Genomic DNA, 6679 nt, shown 5'->3' on the forward strand with positions numbered 1-6679 from the left:
CTTAATTCACCGGGAACCCACAAAGCCCCTTTGTGTGTGGTGAGCTGTAGCCTGGGCGGTTGAAAGGGCCTGGGCTGGCGCTGTCCTTGGAGTTAGCAGAGGAAAGGACTTCAAGTGATGAGGCTGAAGCCAGGGAAAACAGGGTTAGGAGGAAAAATAACCTGCCACCAAAAAGCCCGTCTTATGGAAGAGCAGTATCACATTTGACGATCGCTCATGAGACACAACAGGACTTTCATTATTCATTGTGTTTTGAGACAAAAGATCTTTCTGTTTCTGCTTTATGTCGAACCATTTTTAAATTACTTGGAGATGGAAACCAGTTTTGAGAGCCCCAGGAACAGCCTCTGCTGGCAAGTTGTACCCACTCTTAACGAGGGCCTAGTACGTAAGCCAAGACCCCAAAAGCTGATCCAAATACATTATAAAGTCTTTAGCGTGTAAAGCCCAATTTTACTGAAGATTTCATCAGAAAATGGAAGACAGCGTTACATTGCACATCGCAGAGCAAAACCTAATAAATATGCTAATTAGACTGTTCTGTCCTCTCCTGCCCCAGAATTTCCTACTCAGCTGCCAGTCCCCTTGTCTCCTATTGCCTGCCTGCCCCTGCCTTCACCCAATTCCCTTGTCCATTTCTTCCTGTCTCTCCCCTCCTCCTGGGCAGAGCAATGTAGACACCACCTGGCTCGTTCCGCCTTGCAAATATCACCCCTTCCCTCCAAACCCCGAAACACATTCCCTATCTCTTCCTAAAGTCCCTAACTCCAAAAAATCAGTGTTCTCCCATGTTCCACGGGCACAGCCCCTGAATCAGAATCACTTGGATTGCTCATACAAAAGGCAGTTTAGGAGCCTTATCATCTACTTTCCTTGGTTTGGGCTGTGGAGAGGAAAAGAAGTAATTTTTCCCTCTCATGGAGATTTTTCTCCACCCCTCTTTTTTGACATTAGTAAACTCAAATATCACTTTTCTCCCTCCAATCATCAAATATGAACTTGGAGTCTCTAGAATTTATGGGCAGAGGAAATGGAGAAAGAGGCAAGGCTGATGAATTAATTGATAATCACTAGCTTAGTGGGACTTGTAGGGACTGACAGGACCTCATGCAACATGCAGCAGGAAGCTCTGGTGGGGCAGGCTCCTGGCTTTGGTCTGGTGACTTGGGTTCACTCTTGGGCTCATTCAGCTCTGCCCCAGAACTGGCATCAGATGTCAACAAATGTTTCACGAACGAATGCTTTTGGGCGTGCCACCCCAATCTTCTGCCTATTTCCTCATTTCTTAATGAGAGGAAATAATTTCTTTTCTGTCTATGTCTCAAGGTTGCAGTGAAGATTAGCTCGCTTAATGGATGGGAAGTCACCAAGGAAGCACAAAGGAATAAAATTCTTCCCTGAGCTCAGTAATATAGCCTTTGGGCAATTTGTGGGGAAAGTAAACTAGCCTTTGGAAGTTACCACATTTCCCCCCTTCTTTCTTCCCTTTCTAGGTCTTTTCCCCTTAGTTTGCTCAGGTTTTGCCTCCTTTCCATCTGCCCCCTTTTCCCCCCATCAGGATCTAGCTTGGGTGGAGTCGGCTGTCAGTCATTTACACCTGAATGAAAACTTCAACCCACAGTCCTTCTGCCTGCCTCAGGCTTTAACTCTGGTTTGACTGTGATGTGAGTGGGCACAAGATGGCAAGTTTTTATGCCATGCCCTGGGATTTTGGTTCTGTAGATTTGGGTCAAGACCTAGAAATCTGCCTTTCATGTGAGTGATCCAGGTGACTGATTCAGGTGCTGTGCTCATGGAACATGGAAAAACACTGATTCCTAGGGTTAGGGACTTTAGGAAGATATAGGGGAGGTGTTTCAGGGTGGGCGGGGGACCCACTGAACTCGTACCAAGGCCACACCCCCCAGTCTTTTCAGGGCAAGTTTCCTGAGGGCATCAGAGAAACTTGGCAATGTGGAGGTCACTGATAACCTGATAAGGGCGTGTGAATGCAGAAGCCTGTTGGGAGGGGAGGAACTAGGGACAGCCAGTGTAGATCATTCTATGAAAGTAAAGGGCAGGACAACAGGGGGGCAATGGGACTCCATAAAGTAGTGGGACCAAGAGTGGTTTGTTTGTTTGTTTGTTTTTTAAAGATAAGATAAATAATAACTTCTTTTTATGCTTACGAGAATGACTCACTCAAGGGGGAAAATTATTATTATTATTATTTTTTTAGGCAAGGCAACCCTTGGTTGACCTCACAGATTGCAAAGACCTTGTCAGCTTACAATCCCTTATTTTTCATTTTTATTTTTTATGCCTACCGCACCTGGTCTTCCTAGGTGGTCTCCCATTCAAGTGCTAACCAGGTCCGACCCTGCTTAGCTTTTGAGATCAGACGGGATTGGGCTTGTTCAGGGTGTCATGGCCGTAGACGAGGGGGAAAATTAGATGACTCTGGGGATTGCTGGAGGGATGTCCCTGTAGAGCCAAGGGGTGGGGTCTGACATCCACAAGGGGAAGGGCTGAGTTTTGTGGGAGCCCAGACAGTTCATTCCCCAGGAAGAGGGGGGAAGGCAAAGAACACGAGCACAGATGCAAGAGGGGTGATGTGCTGGTGTGGCCCGCTCTTCTGTTGGCTCTTGCGTTCACAGGTAACTAAGAGGCAAGGGAGGGCGGGGAGAAGTGCTGAGGTTTGAGGATGGAGAAGAAGGTAAGAAGTAGTCAGCTGGGAGAGTGACTAGTCTAGGGATGAAATGTGGCGTTGCCAGGCACACCAGGACCCATTTGGGTGAGCAAACATGAATTAAAGTGAGACTTGTCATCTTGGGCGAGTCACCCTCATGTCCTGTCTCTTCTTTGCCTTCCCCAAAAGGGTCCCATCCTCTGGGGATGCAGAAGAGGAAGCCACCTGAGCAGGTGCATCTGTAGCAGGTAGAGGTCCAGGTAAAGGTCACCTTGGCCACCTTCAGCTCACCCTCCGGCACCCTTGGCCTGTGTCGCAGACCTTCCACCCTTCTCTTGCCTCCTCACCCATTGTGTCATGCCCCAAGTCTGCTCTACAAGGGTGTTTTTGGGCACCCCAACAGTGAAACAGGCTGCCTTGGGAGGTAGCCCACCTCCTTTCCCTGGAGGTGGCAGCTGGGGGTGAGGTGCATGGGGAGGGGCAAATTTTGGATTGGGGAGGAGCTGCGTTAGTCGACCATGGAATCTGAAGGTTTGAGTTTCACTACAGGCTCAGACACATTGTGGCTGGATGACATCAGCTAAGTTCATTTACAACTCGGAGCCTCAGTTTCCTCTTCTGTAAATTGGGGATGGTAACCAGACCTAGCTCATAAGGCTGCTGTGGGGATTCTGTGAGCCTATGATCCTCAAGCGTGTGGCACCGTGAGCTCTTAATAGCGGTAATTAATTAGTGCTGTGTCTTTTGAACCCATTGAAATTTCAGTCTGAAATAAACAACCAGTGTAGGAAAGAAGGAGCATTGCTGAGAGATGGGGTTTGTGTGGGTGGAGCAAGGAGAGAAGATAGGGCTGGAGAGGTGGTTGTCTGCTTACAGAGCAGATAAGGATGAGAAGCCTTTCCTCAAAGCAGCGGGCTTTCAACGTGGGTCAGGTCTCACCTGGTCAAGGCTCTCACCCTCTCTGCGGAGTCCTCAGTAACTGCCGTCTTCCCAGCATCCTAAACATGTGCAGACCCTGTGCATTTCCAAAGAACTTTTGCCCACACTGTCTCCTTGAATCCATCCAGCAATTCCTATCTGTGATGAAGGTATTATTAGTCCCATCTTTCAGATAAGGAAACTGAGGCTGGAAGAGATCACAGAGCTGAGACTCAGGCTCAGGTCTTCTGCTTCTAATCCAATCAATGCTCTCGTCACAAAGCCTAGTCAAGGTCTCTGAGCCCAGGGGCCCCACCTGCAGGTGAAGATGGGCCTGGATATTCTCTGGAGTGCTTTCCCTCCCACACACCTTTTTTTTTTTTTTTTTTTTTGAGAACATCAGAGCTTCATGTAAATGTGGCTACTCTGGGGTAGAAAAATGCTCCAGGCAGGCCCAGCTCAGGACTCTGTGTTCCCACCCTTCTGCCCAGGTCCCCTCACCAGCTTGCCTGGCTGCTTCCCCCAGGCAGCAGGGCAAACAAACCTCTATTGATTCTGGGTCGCGGCTAGAAGAATGCCCCTTTGTTGAGCATGTCACTCTCCTCCTCCTTGTGTCCTTGCCCATAGGAGAGGCGTTCAGGTAGGAAGCAGCCCAGCCATGCCTCCTTCCCCAGGGTCCTCAGAGGGAAGCAGGGGCAGAACAGCAGCCCCGCTCCCAGAGAAGGCCTCCACGTCCTGCCCTCTCCTGTCTCCTCTCGGTCACTCCCAAGCCCTCTCCACCCCTTCCCATCACCTTGGTCCCTGTGTCATCGCCCAGTCCCAGGTTTCTCAGAATGAAAATCCTCTCTGCCTCTCAAAGTCCTGCTTGAATGACTGCTGCTCCATGAATCCCCACGAAAATGGGGGCTCCTCGGGAGGAGGAAACGTGACTTGTTCACATTTGGACCCTTGGGCCCAATTTGCAACTTGGTCTAGAAGAGACTTATCAGAGTTTCAAGGAATAAATGACCTGATTTTGCCAATGGCACTACCCCTCTCTCCATCACCCAGACCTGAAACCTAACCAACCATTACCTGGTTGGTCACAAATTCTGTTGATTCTTCTTGAAAAGTCACCCAAACTTCTTAGCCTGGTCTTCACAGCCCTCCCATTTGGCATAATCTTATCTAATATCTCCTGCAGGGCCCCTTCCTTCTGCTGTTGTGGACTCCCTATTGTTGATTTATCTACCTACGTCAGTCCTATTTATCGAGCATATACTATATGTTGCATTGCTCTAGGCACTGGGCATATACTGTGTGTTCCAGTGAATGAGACAGAGTCCTCTCCCTCAAGAGTCTTACAGTCTCTTTGGGGTAGATGGATAATAAACATGTACACAAATGACTAAATAATATAGTACTGAAGAATGATGAGTGCTCTGAAGCAAATCATGCTGAGTAAGGGGAAGGGAGTGATGAAGAGAATGTGTGTGTCCAACAGGGAGGCAGTCACTGAGGTGGAGAGGGGGCAGGGACAGAGGCTGTGGGAGTTGAGGTAACAGAGGAAGTTTTCAACTTCTGCAGACTGTGACTAAAAGCTCCTTCTTTGCCAATGTGTCCTGCTCAGTCCTACCTCCGGGCTCTGTCCCACTGGGTCTTGCCCCAAGCCTCTACATCTTTCTCAGTTGCATTTGGATTTGGGACTCAATGCCAATCTCATCATCATTCTGAAGCCTTCCTTTTTTCCTTCAGACTGCAATCACTTTTCTCTTTAAATTCCTAAGATGGTGCCTCTGGTCTTGGGCTTAATTGCTTAGACTGTTCAGGCTCAGATTCTCAAACATTTACTCAACACCTGCTATGTGCTACACATAGGTGCCTCCTCCAGTCCTCACCACCCAATTTTTACAGATGGGTCCATGGACACTCAGAGAGGTTTAGCGACTTACCTGTGGCTTAGCATTTGAGGAGAGGTAGAGGCAGGGTTTGAATGGACAGCATCTGACCCTATGAGTCCAGCTCCATTCTTAAGGCCCACGGACACTTCTCCAGGTAACTTGGTTATGGCATTCAGGGCTGTCCCCTGACCTTCTTTCCCATCTTCTCTTCCACAGTGACCCTCTGCTCCCAGGGACCACTGGGCCAGGCACCCTGCCCTTCTAGGCTTTCCTTGTCAGTGCGATATGCTACTTGCAGAGTAATGAGCACACACACTGGTGACAGACTGAGATGGGGGCATCCGAGATTGAGTACTGCGCCCACTCCTCTCCCCGCTCCTATAATGGGTTCCTGCCAGAGTCAGTGTAAGACTTCACTCCAACCAACACCCTCACCCCAGGGCCTCTCAGTCATCCAGCAGAACCAGGGCCCCAGGCTTTGGAAGAGTTGCCATGTCTCATATTCTATAAATACAACTACTATTTCTCCCAGGCATGTGGCAAGAACCACAAAGGCTTTTGGTATATTAACTCTTCACTGGCCCAATTTACGTCAACCAAACTTAAACGTTTCCTTTTTGGGTTAAATTTGAGATATCAATGATAAAAGTAAAGAACCACGATAGCTACTTTATCAAAGACACTCAGAGTGAAAAGGAACCTGCTGGGCACTTTATATATGTCATTTCTTTGAATCTTCATGACAACCCAGGACACACGTGTGGTTATCATTCCCATTTTACAGATACACAAACTGAGTCTCAGACAGGTAAAGCAACTTGCCAGGGGTCACAGAGCTGATAAATGCTGAAACTTAAACCCCATCCTCTACCTCTACCTCAAAGCCTTTGATCTTGACCTCTGCAACCCAATTCTGCCACCAGGTGTTCGGGAGACCCATCACAGGCAGTAGACAGGTGAGGAAGGTGTGGTTGCTGGGGCTCCTCAAAGAGGAGCACTGCAGCCAGGGATGCTCAGGGCCCTGCCACGCTGGCTCTGCGTCCTCCCAGCTGCATGTCCTGGCTCATGTTGCTCACCTTCTCTGTGCCTTCATTTCCTCAGCTGTGAAATGTGATGATATCAAATCCTCTCTCCGCCTGATGTGAGAAGAAAGCATGATGATGTTTGTGAACATGTTTTGAGTCTGTGAAGCATCACGCTCAGTGTATTATTA

General features: G+C 48.7%; 1 pseudogene; it reads right to left on the reverse strand.

Moving 5' to 3' along the window:
* Positions 1–2299: 2299 nt before the first annotated feature.
* LOC120614054 (uncharacterized) lies at positions 2300–2418 on the reverse strand (annotated as a pseudogene).
* Positions 2419–6679: the final 4261 nt, after the last annotated feature.

The sequence above is a fragment of the Pteropus medius genome, unplaced genomic scaffold, assembly GCF_902729225.1.
Source record: "Pteropus medius unplaced genomic scaffold, Ma_sr-lr_union100, whole genome shotgun sequence".
Classification (NCBI taxonomy): Eukaryota; Metazoa; Chordata; class Mammalia; order Chiroptera; family Pteropodidae; genus Pteropus; species Pteropus medius.